The sequence below is a fragment of the Zootermopsis nevadensis genome, unplaced genomic scaffold, assembly GCF_977971745.1.
Source record: "Zootermopsis nevadensis isolate Lab colony 2312 unplaced genomic scaffold, Znev_1.0 Znev_ptg000018l, whole genome shotgun sequence".
Lineage (NCBI taxonomy): Eukaryota > Metazoa > Arthropoda > Insecta > Blattodea > Termopsidae > Zootermopsis > Zootermopsis nevadensis.
This window is the reverse complement of record NW_028259150.1, coordinates 3,555,911-3,579,135: the sequence shown is the minus strand read 5'-3', so window position 1 is coordinate 3,579,135 and position 23,225 is coordinate 3,555,911. Positions and strand designations below refer to the sequence as shown.

Genomic DNA, 23,225 nt, shown 5'->3' with positions numbered 1-23,225 from the left:
TGTCACTTAGTTGAAATCTTTCATGCTCGATACAATACGATTTAAAACGAAATTTTATACGAAACGAAAGTTTGTAAGAAACAGAATTTGAACTTCGTGAAAAGTTCTCAACACATCGTACCACAAAGTAAGACAAAGACGACTCATTGCCCTGATGATGGAGCAGTAAGGACCTCTGAACGCTGGTAAGATTCTACCAGATAACACGGTGCTACAGCCCAGAAAACAGCCATCGTGAAATTAATTAAAGTTTTGTCTTCCTAAATCACGGACTTTTTATATTTACTACATTGACAGTTGCATATAAAAGTGCAGGTAAGTCGAGCATGAAGGTATTAAGTCACCTTCAGCTCCGTGGAAACTTCCGGGTGACTACATGACTGTGAGCTACAAAATAAACAAAGCAAGGCCCGCACTGATATTTTAACAATGCCGAATAGTAATAAAAAAATAATGTGAACACGAATGGAATCGGTCGTAAAATATTTTGAGACATTTCACTGGAGTGAATGACTTTTTTTGGCTATTTATCAACGATTCTTCATCAATGACGGCAAATTATGAAATGAGCGTGCAACGAAGCTGTCTTGTCCGAAATTAAATTACAATATCAGCATGTTCCTCGAGGGCCAAAGGAAAACCTAAAATTCTTCGGTCAGTATAGCCGATCTTCCGGCCGAAATTCGAAGCGCGCACCATCAGAATACGAAGTAGGAACATTAGTAAATATCGAGTGACGCTCGACATTTCTGCCTGTGCATGCTAATGTAATATCGTGACATACATTATAAAGCCGGCAGTAAGCGTAAAGCTCTGGTGTCTACCCGAACCCACGTCATAACGGGCGTTTGTCGTCGGCGTCCTCGGTGCAATAGATGGTGTGATCAGTAAACATCAGTAGAAACAAGTACAATCAGCTCTGAGAGTGTTTAAGATCAGGCCCACTTCTAAAGTCATGAAACATTTCAGAAGGATTTAATGTACTCACAGCAGTGAGTACGAAGATGGCTGTCTTCTGGGTTGTTGCGCCGTGTAGTCTGGTGGAAGTTTACCAACGTTTCAGATGTCGTTGGTGCCTCCATCATTAGGACGATAATGGTGAAAATGAACCACACAACACAGGGCTACAACTCAGAATACAACTGCCATCTTCATGAAACTTTTACGTTTGCCAAATAGTTTCTGTGTCTTTCCAACACTTATTTTCTCACAAATTTTTAACTACCTCCAAAGTGCATGGGTTTTCTTGATAAGTTAATGTTATCAATCAGTAAGACAAGGAATTCCATGACTTTTTAAAACACGCTGATTTTGTTAAAATTTTTACATTTTATATTTGTCCTGATCCTCAGGCTGTTGAATCCGGTCCATACCTCCACACCCTGTTACAGTCTGTCCAAAGAAGGGCATATGCACGATTCAATGAATGAAATAAAGACATTTTATTATACCAAACCACTACATACTTCAGCATCGGCATTTAGTGAATTAGAGAATCCAATGTCGGTGTTCAAAATGACCACCATTAGCTTTGCGGTACAACTGACAGCGATGAGAAACTGACCGACAACCGGCCTCAAAGTTGCTGCTGTGATTACATCTTTTTTGAAAAACATGCAAATTATGTGCGTCTCATGTCCATTCCACGCAGTCACCGTTATCAGTTAAACAATACAGAGCGAAAAGCACAAATTTAAGTTGGACCTTATGAAATTTTATCGTCCCTTCTGCTACTTATTCCACGTGAAAACATTCTTACAATTCCGATCTTAATAAATACGCGCCTTTTTCTTTCATGTAATACATTAAGTCTACTTACGATGCGTTTCATTCTGAAGAAATAAAATTCAATCAACTGCAAAAGGTAAGCTGTGATTCAGTATTGGAGACTGTAGAAAATCGACCGAGATCAATCAACCCCTTTTCTGGTTACTCTTTTTAACTCAGAAAGCTTCCATCCGTCGCATATTCCAAGCATGACTTGGAAGGCATTTATTTAATTATCGAAACAGGTTGTATTCAAGCTGAAATAATGAGAGCTTACTTAGACAAGATTGGTCCCCACTGGCGCACTTAAAAATCCCGCACTGCCATTGGTTTTTTCCGGTATGAAGGTAGGAAGGGCGTAAGTCAACCCTGTATTTCAACTTTAAGCGTGTATTCAGTTGTATGTGACTTTTATAAACAGGAAGAAAGTTTAATTAATTATACAATTTCAGGCCAATTTAAAGACACAAAGGGCGCTTTCAATGACTACCGTTTGTAAACAATGTCGAAAATATAACTGTTTTCCACTTCGCCTTTCTGTTTTACTGGCGGGCATGTTTTGCAAAATGTAATAAGAGTGCAAATAATTTAAATTTTACGTAAAATGTACTTTTTTACTTTACGAAAATTTCTCCTAGATTATGTTATGTTGCGTACCCAGTGTTCACCCTCCCATAAACAATCCCGCATCAATTTCCCTGTCAACAAATGGCTTTACACGGCTCTTTTCCTAATACCTGCAGGCCATAGCAGCTTATATGCTTCAGCGTTTAGTTAACAGTTATACGTTAATTACTTGCAAACTGTGAAAAAGCCGTAACTACTTTACTGAGACTCCAGAAACAAAGTGGCAACGGACTGAGGAGATCTGGTTATGTGCCGCGTGGACAGCATATGAATGTGTGCACGGCCACTGAAATGTAAGCACGATGCTGTGTGGTAATGAAAATGGTTTCTCTAATTAACAACTACAGCAAGGTACACACCATTTCTGAGCACACGTTTTCCAGATGCATTCTTTGCTGGATTTTATATCACACTGGTTCTTCCCCCAAGTTCGTTTAATGCAAATACAAGTCTGGCTTTGCAAAGATAATAAGCAGTACAAACATAACACAGCAGGCACAGAGACTGTTTTTTATAATTGCTTATTTCGTTAAATATTTGCCGAAAGGCCTATTACATACAAAACTGCTTCAAGCGGTAGAATAACCGATATCTGTACTTTATAAATTACAGCCGTGACTAATTAGAAATGTTTATAAAATGAAGTCACGATAGAAATATTAATGAAACAGGGTTTAAGGTTTACGTACAGACGGATTAGTTTTGGACCAGTTTGGAGCAAATTGAACATACCAAACAAATTATAGTGTATACTCGGGAAAAAATTACAAAAATTCGTGAAATAGATCTAATTTCATAGACAATTTCCTAATACTGTGTCTATCTTATGCAGTAACGCTAATGTGAAGTGGAACGAACTTGGTAAAGCTATATCCAAGAGTCCCGCACTTATCTGAAATTACACTGGCTGAATATTGATACACGTGATCGATAATACTGATGATGAGCTAGAACAGATCATGCAGACTGAATGGATAAGCCAGGTGAACGAAGAGAGAATGTCGTTATAAACTTCAAGACTACGAGTCAAAAGGCCAAGGAGACAATGAAAAACAAATCAAAGTTCGGTGCTGAAGTGTACACTTAAAGCTTGAGAAGAATACGTATAAATGATTTTGTTTTCTCTTCAAATACTATATGTCGACCTACTTACTGTCTCTTTGGTACGAAGTGGATGAGAAGGGTCTTCATTCTGAGAAACGTGTTAAGAATGAATTTACTCTGAGGGAAGCTTGTTATCCCTTGTTTTCCGCATAATTAAACCTGTTCCCGCATCATGTTTGTCTGAATTCAGTGTTGCTTAATATAGTGTCTGCCGCAAATTCTGAAAGACTAAATTGAAGAACGACAATTGATTTTTTACACAAAGTAGTGCTGCTCCAATACGAAATATGTGACGTCTATTAAACAGCTTCTAAATGCGGCAACAGATGTCTACGTGTTAAAAATGATGTATACAATTCATATAGAAGGCCCTGTCCGTGTGGATAGTACAGTGTTTCTGTACTGTATCACCGTCAACTCTCGAAAGTAAAGATTAAAAAGTAAAACAAAATCACAGGAAGAAGTACACATATAGCTGGGATTGCTAACGAAATAATACATATAAATTTATGAACAACTTCTACTCCAAAAATGGATTTTTTAGACGCATGAAAGAATGGACTCGAACCATAAAAAGAAGATTTATAACTAGCACAAACAGTACTTCCCCCTGTTGTTTAAACCAGAACGTGTCTGAACCCACATGCAATCAATTTTGTAACAGCTGACTTATGGTAAAATAATTGATTGTATTTTGGGCAGGTTACACCGTTCTGTTTGCCGCTGGCTTTTGCTGGAGGCGCAGCGAAGCCAACTGATGCATGGCGTCAGAACGGCTGCCAGCAGTTCATTTTAAGCAACGAATCATCAAGCAGGTTCCAGAAACGTTCGAGCGATACTACTGGTTCCGCGCTGGGTTCCTTCAGTAAGCACCCATAATGTTTTTACCACAGGAATTAGAGACCGTGGAATTCGCTGAGTGATTTTCGCCCTGATCACAAGGATGCTTGAAGGACTTCAGGTTTTCACGGCTTTGTAAATCCGGGTGGTCGTCGTTTGGGTTTTTGTGCCGTGTAATATTCTGGCTGTATACCAACATGTTGGCGAGCCTCCATCTTCAAGCCACGGAGATGAAAGCAGCATGTTCCTCCGAAGTGTTGGTAAACAGCCGAAATAATATAGGCGCAACAATCCAAAAGACCATCAAAGAAAGGATTTCTTCTCAAGCCTTCCCGAATTACGGCCCACTGTTCTGCTCCGACTCTCGAAACTACAATTTTTTTTCCTTGTGTTATGACTTTTCGAACGGGGCTCGGTATGACCATGAAAACAAAAGACAAAGGCTAGGACTTACGTAGGTCCTCAGAGTTGGATTCGAATCTGCGATTCTAGTGCTGGAAAGGCTATATACCGGGCAGGGGTTAACTTAAAGAAGTACCAAGCTCATCACGACCAAAGAAAATATTTACACAAAAGAAGGACGAAATAAAGTTATATGCAGCAACAGACAATCGTCCGACAGTTTCCTCTGCCTTACGTTCGAATGAAACCGGATACATCGATGTTGTCTGTTTGTTTGTTTGTTAGTTTACTCAACGACATTCTATCAAATAAGTAATAATGCAGAATGAATCTTGATCGGTGTGAATCGAATCGATCTTGTTGTATTTAAAGAACTGTCCTAGAAATATCCTGGTGGAACTGAGAAAAAAGCATTAAACACGGTCTCCAAAACCTGGAAACTTCCAAACACGAAACACTAGCTCCCGAAATTCACTTGAGTTGCTAATCACTGGCAAGCTAATACGACACCAACAGCAAGTGACAGAAAAGAAATGTTTGGGCAGATAACTTGAAAAATAAGCTCCAGATTATTTGTGTTGACTGGCGGCAGTAATAATGCGACCACTTCCCATAAATTACAACCTAAGATCTGTGGTCACCACCTATGAAATGATACACTTTTTAGAGCAAGGAGGTTTTGGGTATGGGAGTTCGTTCACGTCATAGTTGCAGCTGATTACACACGCGTGTATCACTGGAGGCAGTAACGCTCTATTCTCAACTAAGACGCGTGCACGAAAGGACAAAACGATTTGTTTCCAGAATATATTATCATGAGATACTGCTGTATCCGCATACGACGGCGACCAGAACACAACAAAAATACCGATTTGACGTGCAGGAAGCTGTCATGTCATGCCATGATAAATCTTCCTCTGTCAGTATAATCGGTCTCTCCTGGCCGAGATTTAAACCCAGGACCTCCCGAATAAGAAACAAGACAGCCAACCACTACCCGCGCCTCCTATTAATTTCGCTTATTAATTTCTTCAGACTCTCTTTGCTTGGGTTATTTCGTTTGATCAGATTCTCTGAAATTGTAGGTCTCGGTGGTTAAAAATTACAATCTTTTCTGCCTTCTCTAAAATTTCAAATGACTGTTCTTTGCCATTCGAGAAGAATGATATTTTATCTTGCAGTGTGTTTACTTCTGTTCGTTCTTTTTAGACGTTCAGTTAAATTACAGTTATAAAATCTATTCCCTTTACAGGCCCAAAGTGGAAAACAGAAAATTAATTGTGTGGCTAATAAATACTGAGTGTAGCAGGATAAACTTTACTGCCGTTGAAGCGGCTAGTTTTGTCCGATTTGATATTATAAATCTTAGTCTGTTTGCCCAAGTACACTAATTTCTCGTTCTAGAATTGAGTTAGATAACTGTCAAGCTGAACGACTAGTTATTGAAGCAGTACTGAACTACACTTAGTACTTCGAGAATTCTTTGTAAATTTTATTAATTGTAATGCGTTCTGGTCATTGGATGTTTCGTACTGATGTTTCTGTATTATTTTTATCCAATAATATGACCCTTTAAAATTGAAGATTTTTGTTACCTGGCGGATCCTTATGTGAATCAATGCTCTTTCAGGAAGATGGGTTATCTGTGGTGATATATAGACAAAAGTTCTCGAATATCCAAGAATCAGTAGACATTATAATTGAATGGGGCGTATTAGTTTCTGGCATTAGTTAATATACTCGGCGAACACACAAAGACTTTTGTATAAAAGTACAGACGCTGTATCAGAGTCTAGTAAGGAGATAGGTCTAAAAGCAAACAAAACTTTAAGCAGGTTATACCCTATCTTACTGCAGCATAACAAAGGCGGACATCACAGAACAGAGACAGCTAATTATTTCTTCGAAAATGTTACAGCATTAAAATACATCGGACTGACAGTAACAGATCAAATTAAATTTATGAATAAATTAAGAGAAGATTAAATCTGGAGAATGTAGGTTTACGGTGTTTGAGAATGGGGTACAGTGGAGAATATTTTGACTTCGGACGGATAAACTAACACAGATGGGAAATAGTGTGGAAGGAGGGCTTTTGTAATTGTTTGTCAATAAATGTTACTGATGTCACAAAATCGATGAGGACGACGAACATGTAATAGGATTAGAAAGATCAGAAGCACAGAAATTTGTAATCCCACTTGGGAGACATAGTATAATATTAAAGTGAATCTTTTTAGGATATAAGAACATGGACTGGCTTTATGCTCCTTAGATAAGGACCAACGGTGGGCGCTTGTTAAAGAGTCTATTGTGTTTTTGTTTTTTTGCGTGTACACAGTATTTAACGTGCGGTATACTCTCATCTCTGATAAGAGCGGTTAAAACCTCCAGCCAGAAAAATACTGAATAGCAGGCAAGGCAAGTGTTGCAAAACGTTAATCGGGATTGATGGCTGAGGTTTGGAAATTCTCCGGGGCCTGGATGTTCGTGGCGTTTTCCGTGATATCCGATCATCAGTTGCAGGGAGTTAATCACTTGCAGGGACTGTATACTCCACGTTATCCCTCGGAAACTTGTGTCTGCTGCTTACTAGATTAAGTTTACTGAAATTAGTTCCCGCATACTTGGCCGCCTGGCTGGTGCATGGATGAAGGGCGCACTCTGACAAATATTTTTCAAACGCCTTCTTCCATTTGAATATGTTACTAAATTATTGTTTATTGACGAAACAGATCTATTATTACAGACACAAACAAGCTTACGTTAATAGACATCAAAGAATTTAAATATGAAATCAATTTTAATAAATTTGAAATATAACACTTTCCAACACTTTTGTAGACCGCAGGGCATGGGATCATAAATTATTATTATATTTTATTAAATATTCACGACAACAAACATGTTTGAAACGATGTTATATAGACTACCTTATTAGATTAATATGTTACGTTATATGAAATTGTTTTCTTAAGGTAGGCCACTTCTTACGAAAGTGATAATACTCAATTTAAGTTTAATTGAAAGTAAATAACGTTTATCAATTAATATTAAATTCTTTCAAACAAACTTTAAGCTACAAATTCAATTTTAAATTTTGATCAAAACAAGTTCAAAGTTTAGACTTATATATACGGATGGACCAATAGAAAAATACGCATCCACAAAGTTCAAAGAACGTATAAACAATAGAAGAAGCGTACAGATTACGCAGTTCGTCACTATAGGACTTCTATCGTCAGTACGATTTCTATTTCTTAGGTTCGAGCTCTATCTGGGGCAATATAATCTTATCCACAGCATCATTTTAATTTACTCATGATTCGTTCATGGCCTTGTGCCGGTATCCACCTAAATCTTGGAAAATATTATTTATCAAAATGCTTTTGTCATCAGTCTCGTTGCCATACACATTACTAACACGAAATAATTTGAAATCAGACGTCCTTACTTTATAAAGTGTTCCGGTGCATTGCACTTCCTTCCTTGATACTGTGTGACGCGCGTAATAATCACTTATCCAAATTTCCAGGTGTCACGCGTTATCATCCCACGCTCGTACACTTACACATTATGAGGGCTGAAAGAGGTGAGAAATGGAAATATGTGGATCAGTTCAATAAACTCCGTTTATTAACACCCACAGACAAAAATTTTACTTATACCTGAAATGCCACAGGGCTTGAACTTTACCACTCTCTCTACCGCTATGTTTCGCCAAGAAAAAGATTTCTTCCTTTTTCTAACAAAGTAATGAAAGAACAGCCTTTTGCAGAAGGGTGACGGAGAGAAGATAAGGACGGACGGACACGAGATGAAGTAGTAGTAGTCTGATCTTAAGCGCCGCTTCCGTATCACTGATTAATAAGAGCCCCTGTATGATATAGGCGCTTACGTTAGTTAAAGACTTTTTCAATAACAGTGACTTCAATTGAAATAAGAAAATTAATGGTACGGTTCAATTATGATCATCAGAGAACGAGATATTTAAGATATTTGTAATGCGTCATATTGTGATTATATATTATTAAAATATTTATTAAAAACTTTTTCCGTCAATCACAAATATAATATTGTTAAAAGATTAAAACATCATTTAACGTTTCCCATCGAGTACTCGATTACATTGGAACTTACACGACTAGTTTCGGCTATAATTTAGCCATCAACGGGTGTTATGTAGTTTAAACTTATTACATGAATTACTGATTGTTATTGTTTTTTATGATTTATATTCTTCATTTTTCTGATGATGTTCTGGTCCTTTGTATTTTTCTTCGTTGGTTGTATTATCACAGGTCACTATTAGGTTTTTATTTCTTATTTGTAGTGACGTCAATATTTTGTGTATGACTGTGAAGTAAAGTTACAATTTTATCAATGACAATTGAAAATAGAAATATAGAAAACAAAATAAATAAATAGTAAAAATAAATCATGTGCTACTACCACCAAGATCTGCACCGGCGGCGGCTCCAGGCGGTTGCGCGGAAGGGTCAGGGCGCGAGCCCGCCTGGAGCCGCCGCCGGTGCAGATCTTGGTGGTAGTAGCAAAACTCATGACTACATAACACCCGTTGATGGCTAAATTATAGCCGAAACTAGTCGTGTAAGTTCCAATGTAATCGAGTACTCGATGGGAAACGTTAAATGATGTTTTAATCTTTTAACAATATTATATTTGTGATTGACGGAAAAAGTTTTTAATAAATATTTTAATGAGATATTTAAGGTTAACTTACTATTCCTTCGTGCTTTTGGTTAGACTGAGGGACCCTACGACGAAATTCAGCCAGGACAACTGGTAATCCGACCGAGATATGAACCTGATAACTCTACGATCAATATCATTGGATCCTATAGTTTCACTACAACACACACACAGTATGTCATATGACGCTCAGTATAAAACTCTCACTAAATTCCAACCTCACTTGCCTGTCGTCCATACCATTGTCACAATCACAAACGAGGCCTTAGCGACTCTGTAATGGTGGACTATCTTAACCATCCACTTTACTACAGAGAAAATTCTATAAGGTATGTTTAATTTTGGGTTAAGTTAAAGTTTAGTTATTAAGTGCTGATTTATTTTATTTAGTGTGGCAGCAACTGCAAATAATTAGTGGATTTGAATCTACTATAGACCACTAAATCGATCTGATAAAATACACATTTCTTTCTCAATATAAGGCAACTCGTATTCATAACATTTTACGCATTTGACATTTTCATGAACCACAAATAATTATCTTGGTAAATGCTTCACGAAAAGCAGTAAACGACTTCGATCCGACGTAATGTTTCAGAATAAACACCCCATGTTCGAACACCTGCACAGCTTCTGCGCAACTGGCATGAGCAGCGGCCTATCAACCAAGGTGAGTTCGACTCAAATGTAACGGGGATGTTGGGAGAGTCTATTAAACGAGGTCTGACATGCTTCCGATTTCATTTTCCTTTATTGTCGTACGTAGTTGTTGTTGGTTACGTTTTAAATCTGATGGTATTTTCGTATTACGTTTCTTGGCATTCTGTCCAATGGTTCAACACTTAAAAGAGTCAGCATACACACAATGTACATTAACCCATACGCCCAACATTCTTGAATAATAATAAAACAGACCAAACAAAATACTTACAACAACCCCTACCGTTCAATGAATTTTCTTTTCATCTGCGTTCAATGAAGCAAACGAATTTTCTAGTTTGGTACAACCCAGGTCCTCTACCACCAGCCCTAGTTCTTCTCACTCAATGTCATACAGCACTGATTTAAGAATTGGAATTGCGAGGGGCTGTATTACAAGAGAGACGTACTGATTGATTACTTGTCATATGTGTCATTTGTCATTTTTATCACAGCACGGCAGCACTTTTGGTTACTCTCAGCTGTTCCCACGGAGCACTACAAATATCAACGTATGCGTCATTTTAACGAAATACTTTCCCTGAAATGAACGCATAACGGCGAGGTCTTGCCCGTTTGTTAGTTGTCTTCTAGTTTCACATGTGCTATAATACGTACGACGAACCTAGGACTACGCATAGACTAATAATGTGAACAATTCCGAACAGTACCTAGTATAACCAAGTAGAACTATACAGTTGAGAAACACGAAATATGTGTGATCTAATATAGATAGACATTTCATAAAACCCCATCTACTAATAACAAAGATTTAGAGCAGGTATTTGAAAACGGTGCGGTGGACGAACAATGTTTACTGTAGCTGCACAAGATTCGCAGAACTGTATCAATAGCTTGGTGGGGTAGAGGCCTACAGTTCTAACACAGCAACCGGCTAATCCCCTATCCGTGACGAAGCCATCCTCATCTGTGACGATGCAATCTAATAAATGAACTTTTGTTGCTGTGTACTGTTTATTCAGGGTCGTATTTAGAGTGTGGTTTACGGTCTCAAACCCCTCTGCCACACATATAAATACACTAGTCATCACGATACTGGCCACGATTTAACACTGCCGTCATATCACCACAGGAAACAGATAAGTTGGAACTTCAACTGAATACGGAAGTCAATAATAATTTCAAATCACCACAACTCTAACATTTAAGACATTATAATAAGTTATACAACAATTTTATACCCTCAAAATATCTAACGTATGGCCATAATTAAATGTTAGACTGTCCAAAATCTAGACCAACTAAATATAATATACAATTCTAATCAAAATTGCACTTTAATTTTGTCGTTTTAATAGTTTTAATGTCAAAGGACCAATTTTAAGAAAATTAGTTGCATTATACGTAGAGCTCGGTAAAGATTATTGATAGATATGTACGAGGTGCGATCGGAAAGTTTCAAGACTGCGCGTATAAAAACCCGTACACTTATCTCAGGTATTAAATTCATCCATCACCCTCGAAGTAGTTCCCCTGGGAGTGAACACAACGATCCCAGCGCCGCTGCCAAGCCTGGAAGCATCCCTGGAAATCTTTCTTTGTCAGCCTGTCAAGCACCATCTGCGATTCTGCCTGAATCTCTTCTATCGTCTCAAATCTCCTTCCCTTTAGCTGAATTTCATCTTTGGGAAGAGGAAGAAGTCACACGGAGCTAAGGAGGGTGCGGGATGACGGCCATGGTGTTTGAGGCCAAAAACTGCCGAACTTTGAGGGCGGTGTGCGCTGGCGCGTTGTCATGATGCGTCGCATGTGGAGTTCTTCCTTTAGAATCAGCTGACAGGTCCCATAGCCTATCCCAACAATGTCGCACAAGTCGTTGATGGTACGACGTCGATCTTCGTGAATGGCATGCCGAATCTTCGTCACATTTTCGGGCGTTGTGCTTGAAGATGGTCGTCCAGAACGCTCGTCATCATCGACAGAGGTTCGGCCATTTTTAAAATGTGAATGCCACACAAAAGTTTGTGCACGACCCATTGCGGACTCCCCAAATGCTTGCTTTAACATTTCATAGGTTTCCGTAGCCGTTTTGGCGAGTCTTTGGCAAGAGATTCAGGCAGAATCGCAGATGGTGCTTGACAGGCTGACAAAGAAAGATTTCCAGGGATGCTTCCAGGCTTGGCAGCGGCGCTGGGATCGTTGTGTTCACTCCCAGGGGAACTACTTCGAGGGTGATGGATGAATTTAATACCTGAGATAAGTGTACGTGTTTTTATACGCGCAGTCTTGAAACTTTCCGATCGCACCTCGTATAATTTACTGTATAGACCACAGCAAATAAATACTAGCTATATTAGCCGGAAGATTCAAGTCAAAAAACGAAAACTTCCAGATTTACTCTTCCAGTTTTATAGTAATGTTAGGATAATGAACGGTATTTTTTTATTTAGTGTTCTGTCTGACGACAGGTCCATATGAACAGGATCCTTCCATCCTTTTCTCGGACTGGGACCTGTTCATATACGTTCTTGGCAGATGATCCAGAAGTGGTTTGCCATTGCCTTCTTCTGTGCGTGAATGGAGTAATTGTTGGGATGCCTCGGAGAAACCGGGGAAGCCCCCGGAGAAAACTCCGTGTTGCCTAGACAACGGCCTTGCCCAACACAAGTTATAAATTCGGGCACCGCCGGGAATTGAACACGAGACCCCAGGATTACAAGGCCAGCGTTCAAACCGCTAGACCACCGTGGCTATACAATGAATGAACGGTACGTAAGAAAACATATTATGTATGACATTTTATAAAGTTAGCCTATCAGATATATATCAGCTAGGGCTGGTAGCTATTTCATCAGTGTCTGTACGGTTTCAGGATAACGTCTGTGTTGACGCAAGTGCCAATTCTGAGGCTGTGCTCTTAAGACAAATGTTTTATGAGATCTGGTATCATTACATGTGCAGAAAGTCATGTATCCAAGCGTAGTCTTCGGTTAATTTAACATGTGGTAAGGTCACAGTATGATAAATATGGTTTCATGATGAACAAATTTCACGGTCTCTTTGATAACGGAAGGTTCCTTAACAACCGTCCATCACTTCCCTGGAGCATTAATTGAACAAGTACAACTGAAAATAACGCAATTATAGAACATGCTTTCTACCTTATCCCATGCTTCCTTCATGTTTAGTTTCAAAATGTTCTTACAAATTTTCAGCAAGAAACATGATAATCTTTAATAAGGGCATAACTAAAATTATTTAAAATCGTGAATGCATTCTTTCCAGATCCGTCTCCATTTCTTGTTGTTAAGCAGCCTTTATCTTCAACAAAATCTTCTCGGGCAATCAGAAGCGTCGACTGGTTAAATAAACTTATGATATGTGTACTAATATTTATTAAGCGTAAGAGGACATCAAATGTAATAAAACAACCACAATTGCGGAAAAACATGCATAAGTGACGTGAGACAAGATTCTTTAGATGTCAACAAGAAGGTAAAAGATATAACATCTTTGAAGTGTAAAGTTATGGTAGTGCCTCAAATATAGGATTGTTCTATATTGTGAGAACATTGAAATATTAGAGTCTTTAATATCTAGCAATCGATAATAGAACTCATACGATGCCTCAACGTAGACAATTTGCATAACGTCACTGCGCATCAACTTCTGCGCAAATGCCCCATTAACCTAACCTGACTAACACAACACAACCCATCAGAGGTATTCTGCTTCAGCTGAACATGGCGCCCTGCGCACGAATTTTCGAAATACAACATTTATGGTCGGAAATTGCTGAAATTTTGAATGGACGTCGTGCCACAGGTATGTAATAAATATTCATACTCTTTCGTGCCAAAACACTTGTAATAAATTCACACGAAGCCATCAAAGTCGCGAGGTGGAAGAAACGCGTAATCGGTCACCATCACCAATATCCGACTATTTCAACAAGGTGTATTGCACTCGATATATTTTAAAATAAAATTTAAACATGTGTACTAGTAGTACTTAAGCGTAAGCACACCACACATACAAGTCAACAACTACTATTGAGTAAAATCAAGCTTAAGTGACGTGAGCCAAGAGTCTATCGAGGTCAACAAGAAGGTAACCAATGTAAAATCTTTGAAGTATAAAGCTATGATAGAGGTTCAAAAACAAGATTGTTCAATAATTTAAGAACACTGATTTATTTGAGTATTTAATATGCAGAAATCGATAATAGAACTCATACGATGCCTTAACATAGACAAAATGCTTCACATCACTGCGCATCATCTACTGCGCAGATGCTCCACTAACCTAACCTAATCTAACCCAACTCAACCCAACAGGGGTAATCAGCGTCACCTCAACATGGAGACCTGCGCACGAATTTTCGAAATAGATCATTGAAGGTCGGAAATTGCTGAAATATTGTATGGACCTCGTGCCACAGGTAAGAAATAGAAATTCATAACGTATCGTTTCACAACACTTGTAATAAATTCACACGAAGGCATCAAAGTCGCGAGGTGGAAGAAACGCTAAATCGGCCACGGTCACCAACATCAGACATTATCAACAAGGAATTATGCACAGGTAAGTTTCTTTATAATTTCCAAATGGTGCCTATACGTCCACAGACACATCATCAGACTAACAAATGCACAAAATGCCTGACGAAACATTTTTATGGCGAAGAAAGAAATAGTGATACGCTTATCTAAGCGCGTTGTAGCTTCAAACGTAATGATTCGCGCACACAATTCACCATACGTAAATAAAGGTGTTCCAATTGAATCCAAACACATTCAAGTGACGGAAATTAAAAAGCTATTTAATATTCAATATGAATTGCAAAGATCGAAAACGTTTTCGAAAATTACGCAACTGTTCGTACTCATTGAAAGTAGCGTACAGATGGCAGCATGTGTAAAAGGAATTTCCGAATTAGAATGATGTGACGTGCTGTTGCAGTCAGGTAAATCAATAATCCTTCTACGTAGCGGTTGGCGGATATCAGGGCACACAAATTAACGCACTCTAACGGAGAAAACTCTAAACTGAAAGTTACGTGTGCCGATTTGATTGGAAGGACCTGTACACCAGCTTTCACATACGTGAGATACATGTCAGCCACGGAAGTGAATGTCAGTCGTTATTGATTTTTGTTGAGAGGCAGTGCACACTCCGTGATTCAATGTTAGCCTTGGAATTTAGCTAAGAGTTATTCAACATCTTAACATCAAGTTTTCGTACGTCGGTACTCAAACAACGATGTTCATCGGGATAATTAACAACACTTATTTATTGCGATATATATAAAACTACTGTGTGATTCGTAAGGTGAACACGACAGGACGTTCACCCTTCCAGTGACGTATGCAAGATGGACACAAGTAGAACATTACACTTACGTTCTGATGTACGTGTGAGTGTGAATTGTAGAGATGTGGCATTAAATTCCGTGAATTAACTTTCGACACAACACGTCTGCACAAAAGTGGCGTGTGCTTCCTATGGTGAGAGCCAAATAAATTTCAGATGTACCTGATGTACAGAGGTTGGACATGTCTAAATGTAACATTTATGAGCATATGTATACATATATATTTCTGACAATCCGGATCTTTGTAATATTTAGACACACTTTTAAATAAACTTATGACATGTGTACTAATAATTATTAAGCGTAAGAGGACATCAAATGTAATAAAACAACCACAATTGCGGAAAAACATGCATAAGTGACGTGAGACAAGATTCTTTAGATGTCAACAAGAAGGTAAAAGATATAACATCTTTGAAGTGTAAAGTTATGGTAGTGCCTCAAATATAGGATTGTTCTATATTGTGAGAACATTGAAATATTAGAGTCTTTAATATCTAGCAATCGATAATAGAACTCATACGATGCCTCAACGTAGACAATTTGCATAACGTCACTGCGCATCAACTTCTGCGCAGATGCCCCATTAACCTAACCTGACTAACACAACACAACCCATCAGAGGTATTCTGCTTCAGCTGAACATGGCGCCCTGCGCACGAATTTTCGAAATACAACATTTATGGTCGGAAATTGCTGAAATTTTGAATGGACGTCGTGCCACAGGTATGTAATAAATATTCATACTCTTTCGTGCCAAAACACTTGTAATAAATTCACACGAAGCCATCAAAGTCGCGAGGTGGAAGAAACGCGTAATCGGTCACCATCACCAATATCCGACTATTTCAACAAGGTGTATTGCACTCGATACATTTTAAAATAAAATTTAAGCTTGTGTACTAATAGTACTTAAGCGTAAGCACACCACACATACAAGTCTACAATTATAATTGTGTAAAATCAAGCTTAAGTGACGTGAGCCAAGAGTCTATCGAGGTCAACAAGAAGGTAACCAATGTAAAATCTTTGAAGTATAAAGCTATGGTAGAGGTTCAAAAACAAGATTGTTCAATAATTTAAGAACACTGATTTATTTGAGTGTTTAATGTGCAGCAATCGATAATAGAAATCATACGATTCCTTAAGATAGACAACATGCATCACATCTCTGCGCATCACCTACTGCGCAGATGCCCCACTAACCTAACCTAACCCAACTCAACTCAACCCAACAGGGGTAATCAGCGTCACCTCAACATGGAGACCTGCGCACGAATTTTCGAAAAAGATCATGGATGGTCGGAAATTGCTGAAATTTTGTATGGACATCGTGCCACAGGTAAGTAATAGAAATGCATACCCCTTCGTGTCACAACACTTGTAATAAATTCACACGATGGCATCAAAGTCGCGAGGTGGAAGAAACGCTAAATTTGCCATGGTCACCAACATCAGACATTATCAACAAGGAATTAAGCACAGGGACGTTTCCTTATAATTTCCAAATGGTGCCTACACGTGCACAGATACGTCATCAGACTAACAAATGCACAAAATAACTGCAGAAAGATTTTTATGGCTTAGAAACAAATAGTGATACGGTTATCTAAGCGCGTTGTAGCTTCAAACGTAATGATTCGCGCACACAATTCTCCATACGTAAATAAAGGTGTTTCAATTGAATCTAAACACATTCAAGTGACGGAAATTAAGTAAAACAATTTAATATTCAATATGAATTGCAAAGATCAAAAACGTTTTCGAAAATAACGGAACTCTACTGTACTCATTGAACGTAGCGTACAGATGGCAGCATGTGTAAAAAGACTTTCCGAATTAAAGAACATTGATATATTCGAGTTTTTAATTTCCCGCAATCGAAAATACGAGGCTCGTCCTTAAAGTAAGTTTCCCTGGGGCCGTTTACAGAAACAAAACACAATTTCATGGAAATATTTATTGCAACAGATACAGCAAGTGTCCAGCTATTTTTTAACATATTCGCCACCGGAATTGAGACATTTGTCATACCGTGGGACCAACTTTTGAATACCTGTGTCGTAGAAGTCTGCCGCCTGGGATTGGAACCACTGTGTGACAACCATCTCCGCCTCTCTGTCATTCTCAAAACGCTGACGCTGACCGGACAGGAATTTCTTGAGGTGTAGGAAAAGATGGAAATCACTGGGAGCAAGGTCCGGGCTGTAGGGTGGATGATTAAACACCTCCCAGCTGAACTCCTGCAGGAGACTTGCTGTCCGTCGAGCCGTGTGCGGCCTAGCGTTATCGTGCAGGAAGACAATACCGGCACTAAGCATCCCGCGCCGCTTGTTCTGAATGGCCCGTCGCAATTTCTGCAGTGTTTCGCAGTAACGCTCAGCATTCACCGTCTTACCTCTGGTCAGGAAGTCGACGTGGAGAACGCCCCGTCTGTCCCAGAACACCGTGCACATCACTTTCCGCGCCGACAACGTCTGCTTGAATTTCGTCTTACAGGGAGATCCACTGTGACGCCAATGCATTGACTGCTGCTTGGTTTCTGGGGTAATGTGTGCAATCCACGTTTCATCACCTGTGATGATCCGGTCCAGAAACTCGTCGCCGCCATCATGGTACCGCTGCAGAAATGTCAATGCTGACTCCATGCGCTTTGTTTTGTGTTCTGGTGTCAGTTGCTTCGGCACCCACCTGGCGCACAATTTCTTGAACAACAGGTGCTCCGTGACAATTTTGTGCAACAAGGAGCGGGAAATGACTGCTGAGTTCCGTAATTGTGAAGCGACGATTATCCATAATGCGTTCCCGCACAAGCTCCACAAGGTCGTCTGTAATGATGGATGGCCTCCCACTGCGCTTCTCATCATGCACACTTTGTCGACCTGCTGAAAATTGTCTGCACCAGCGACGCACCATCTGCTTGCTCATGACTTTAGGCCCATAGACCCGGCACAGCTGACGATGAATTTCGATCGGCGCTATGCTCTGTGCATTCAAAAACTTTATCTCTGACCGCACTTCACAGTCGGCGGGAGCTGGAATAAGAACCTCCATCTTCAACAGCTGCAACGATGCTACTGTGAGAACGCGGGAAGTACCGTTAGTGCATGCGCCATGCTACGTCATTGCTCTATCACGTACGCACAGTCGCTTCGCTCAATATAAGGTTTGCTAGCTGTGGGACGAGTGGGAAACTTACTTTTGGGACGCGCCTCGTAGAACTCAAGCGATGTCTTAACATAAACATCTTGCACACGTCACTGCGCATCACCTTCTGCTCAGTTGCCCCATAAACCTAACCTAACCTAACCTAACTCAACCCTATACCGGTAATCTGTGTCAGCTGAGCATGACGACCTGCCCACGAATTTTCTAAACAGACCATGGATGGTCGGAGATTTGTGAAATTTTGTATGGACGTCGTGCCAGAGGTAAGTAATAGAATTTCATACTCTTTCGTGTCACAACACTTGTAACAAATTCACAAGAAGCCATCAAATTCCCGAGGTGGGAGAAACGCGAAATCGGCCACGATCACCAACATCCGACTTTATGAACAAGGAATTACGCACAAAAACCTTTCTGTATGTTTTCTAACTGGTGCCTATACGTGCACAGTTACGTCATAAGACTAAAAAATTCTCAAAATGAGTGTAAAAATATTTTTATGGCAAAGAAACTGATAGTGACTAAGGTTATGTAAGCGAGTTGTAGCTTCATACGTATGGATTCGCGCACATAAATCACCATACGTATATAAGGGGGTTACAATTGAATCTACACACATTCAAGTGACGGAAATTAAGAAAAACAACAAATAAATATTGAATATGAATTGCAAAGATCAAAAACCATTTCGAAAAATATGCAATTGTTCGTACGCATTGAATGTAGCGTACAGATGGCAGCATGTGTAAAAAGACTTTCCGAATTAGACTGGTGATGGCGTGCTGTTGCAGTCAGGTAAATCAATAACCCTTCTACGTAGCGAATGTCCGACAGCATATTTCACAAATTTACGAAATCTAAAGGAGAGAAAACTAAGGAGAAAATGACGTGGTTCGATTCGATTTGACAGACCTGTACATAGGCTTTCAAATACGTAAGATTGATGTTAGCCCCGGAAGTGAAAGTCAGTCGTAATTGATTTTCGTCGAGAATCAGTGCAGTCTCCGTACCTTGGAATTTAGCTAAGAGATATTCACCTTCTTAAGTTCAAGCTTGCGGACTTTGGTACTCAATCAAATATGTTCATCGGGATAATTAGCAACATTTATTTCCCGCGATACATATTAAACTACTGTGTGCTTCGTACAGAGAAGACGAGAGGACGTTCTCCTTCCATCGTCGTATGCGAGATGGAGTAAAGTAGAAAATTACATTTACGACCTGATGTACGTGTACGTGTGAATTTCCGAGATGTGTTTTTAAACTCCGTGAATTAACTTTAGGTATTACACGTGTGCACAAAAGAGGCAAGAGTTTCTTATAGTGAAGGCCAAACAAATTCCAGATGTACCTGGTTTACTAAAGTTGGACGTGTCTAAATGTGACATGTGCGCGCATATGTATACATATATATTTCTGACAAGCCGGAACTTTGTAATATCTCGATATATTTTAAAATAAAGTTTTGACATGTGTATTAATGATTCTTAAGCGAAAGCTTACTACAAATGCAATTCAACAACTACAATTGCGTAAAAACATGCACAAGTGACGTGAGCCAATAGTCTTTCGAGGTCAACAATAAGGTAACCAATGTAAAATCTTTCAAGTGTAAAGCTATAGTAGTAACTCAAACAACAAGATTGTTCTATAATGTGAGAACATTGAAATATTTGATTGTTTAATATCCCGCAATCGATATTAGAACCAGGCAATTTGCATCACGTCACTGCGCATCAACTTCCGCGCAGATGACCCATTAACCTAACCTAACTAAGCTAAGGCAACCCAACAGGGGTATTCTGAGTCAGCTGAACATGGCGACCTGCGCAATAATTTTCGAAACAGACCATGGATGGTCGGAGATTTCTAAAATTTTATATGGACGTCGTGCCACAGGTAAGAAATAAAATTTATGCTCTTTCGTGCCACAACACTTGTAACAAATTCACACGAAGGCATCAAATTCGCGAGGTGGAACAAACGCCTAATCGGCCACCATCACCAATAGCCGACTATATCAACAATATTAACATCTGTATTGATAATGCTTAAGCCTAAGCAGACCACACATTCAATCCAGCAACTGCAATTGCGTAAAAACATTCATAAGTGACGCGAGCCAATTGTGTTGCGAGGTCCACAAGTAAGTAACCAATGTAATATATTTGAAGTACGAGGTGCGATCGGAAAGTTTCAAGACTGTGTCAATAGAGGGCGAACCGGATGTAGTACGAGCTTCTGCCGCTAGGGGGTGCGGCCTACATTCATAGTGAATCAGTGTGCCAGCCGGCATCATCGAATTAGCATTTGTTTCTTAGTTACGGGCGTTTTGGTAGTGCATTACACCGACCCTCCTGCAATTTCGGAATGGCGTGTGCATCAAATTTTGCCAAAGACTCGCCAAAACGGCTACGGAAACCTATGAAATGCTAAAGCAAGCATTTGGGAAGTCCGCAATGGGTCGTGTACAAACGTTTGTGTGGCATTCACGTTTTAAAAATGGCCGAACCTCTGTCGATGATGACGAGCGTTCTGGACGATCATCTTCGAGCACAACGCCCGAAACTGTTACGAAGATTCGGCAGGCCATTCACGAAGATCGACGTCGTACCATCAACGACTTGTGCGACATTGTTGGGATAGGCTATGGGACCTGTCAGCTGATTCTAAAGGAAGAACTCCACATGCGACGCATCATGACAACGCGCCAGCGCACACCGCCCTCAAAGTTCGGCAGTTTTTCGTCTCAAACACCATGGCCGTCATTCCACACCCTCCTTATTCGCCGTGTGACTTCTTCCTCTTCCCAAAGATAAAAATTCAGCTAAAGGGAAGGAGGTTTGAGACGATAGAAGAGATTCAGGCAGAATCGCAGATGGTGCTTGACAGGCTGACAAAGAAAGATTTCCAGGGATGCTTCCAGGCTTGGCAGCGGCGCTGGGATCGTTGTGTTCACTCCCAGGGGAACTACTTCGAGGGTGATGGATGAATTTAATACCTCAGATAAGTGTACGGGTTTTTATACGCGCAGTCTGGTAACCTTTCGATCGCACCTCGTATAAAGGTATGGTAGTGACTCAAACACTAGATTGCTCTATAATTTAAGAACATTGATATATTCGGGTTTTTAATTTCCCGCAATCGAAAATAGAACTCAAACGATGCCTATCATAGACAACTTGCACACGTCACTGCGCATCACCTTCTGCGCAGATGCCCCATTAACCTAACCTAATCTAACCTAACTCAACCCTATAGCGGTAATCTGCGTCAGCTGAGCTTGACGACCTGCCCACGAATTTTCGAAATAGACCATGGAAGGTCAGAGATTGTTGAAATTTTGTATGTACGTCGTGCCGCATGGTGCCATATGGTGAATATGTTTATCCAAAATTGATGTGGTTTCATAACAAAGGATTTTCTTACATAAAATTCTTTAGTGTTAATACACATGTTACGAATGAATCAGTTTACATGTAAGTAAATCATTTTTGGTGCTAAAGGATATGATGCAACATAACAAAATTTTGGGAATAACATATTTTGTGTCTACAAATTTCTACCAGTCTACATGGCATAACAACCTATAAAACAGTCATTTGAACCTGAAATCAACCAATAAAGCGCACTCACCCTGTGCTGCATCAGCCTGTTCCATTGCGAAGACTAGCGAGCCTTTCAGAGATTGACTGCTAGCTGTTACTCTTGAGGCAACAAATCCAGTTAACAGACAGAATTATTCTGTGACATCACTCCCAAGTCCACTTGCAATTTACATCTGAATATCCTCTGCAAAATCTCCACCTAAAACAAATTTTTCTTTCATGTTGAAATAATCTAAATTTCATAAACTGTGAACAATGGATATTAAGGAATCTTATAACATGCAGGGTTGTCTACAAACACCAAATGTCCCAACATGATCCAAATGTTAGGGATTTGGAGGGGGGGGGGTTAAGAGTGTGCTTAGATTCCATCCACATGTTTGTAAATACTGAAAATACTGACAATATATCTTCACTTGCTTGGACATCATTGTTATCACTTTCATAACTTCAGAGTTTGTAGTTCTATCTTTATTGCAAATAGTTAACATAAATCATGTATGTCAGATCTAATAACACATAATCAGAATGTCACTAAAGTTTCCCAGTCTCATTGCATTGTAAGAAATAACATACATAATGATATAAATTTTGAACTGGCATTATGGTTATTTACTGCTTATATTGTCACTTTATTTTCTTATCATCCACTGATATGCCTTGCTTTCTGAAACTCATGAAATTGTGTCAGAAGAGATCACCTTTTGATAACCTTATGGTTGGTCTCAGTTAATTTTTAACACGTTGGAATAACTTGCACTTGTTACTGTGATTCCATGTTCCTTCTAATGTTCGAGGACAGAACTTTGAGAATCCTAGAACACCATCAGCATTAACTTCTATAAAATTTCATTGAGTCTGTGGTGTAATGTGCAATGAATGGGAATGGGTTTCAAATTTTTTTTTGTTGTTGCTATTTTTGACGGGTATTTCTTCAGTATATTTTATATTAGGAATCAAGC

At 39.4% G+C, this 23,225-nt stretch overlaps 1 long non-coding RNA gene across 4 annotated transcripts in view; it reads right to left on the bottom strand.

Annotated features, from left to right (window-relative positions):
- The window catches only part of LOC110826498 (uncharacterized), a 424,262-nt gene that overhangs the window by 222,136 nt on the left and 178,901 nt on the right, over window positions 1-23,225 (bottom strand). For all 4 annotated transcript variants that reach the window (XR_015535742.1, XR_015535741.1, XR_015535739.1 and 1 more), the window contains one exon: window positions 22,292-22,462. This is a non-coding gene — a long non-coding RNA (uncharacterized LOC110826498). The remainder of the gene's footprint in view (window positions 1-22,291; window positions 22,463-23,225) is intronic.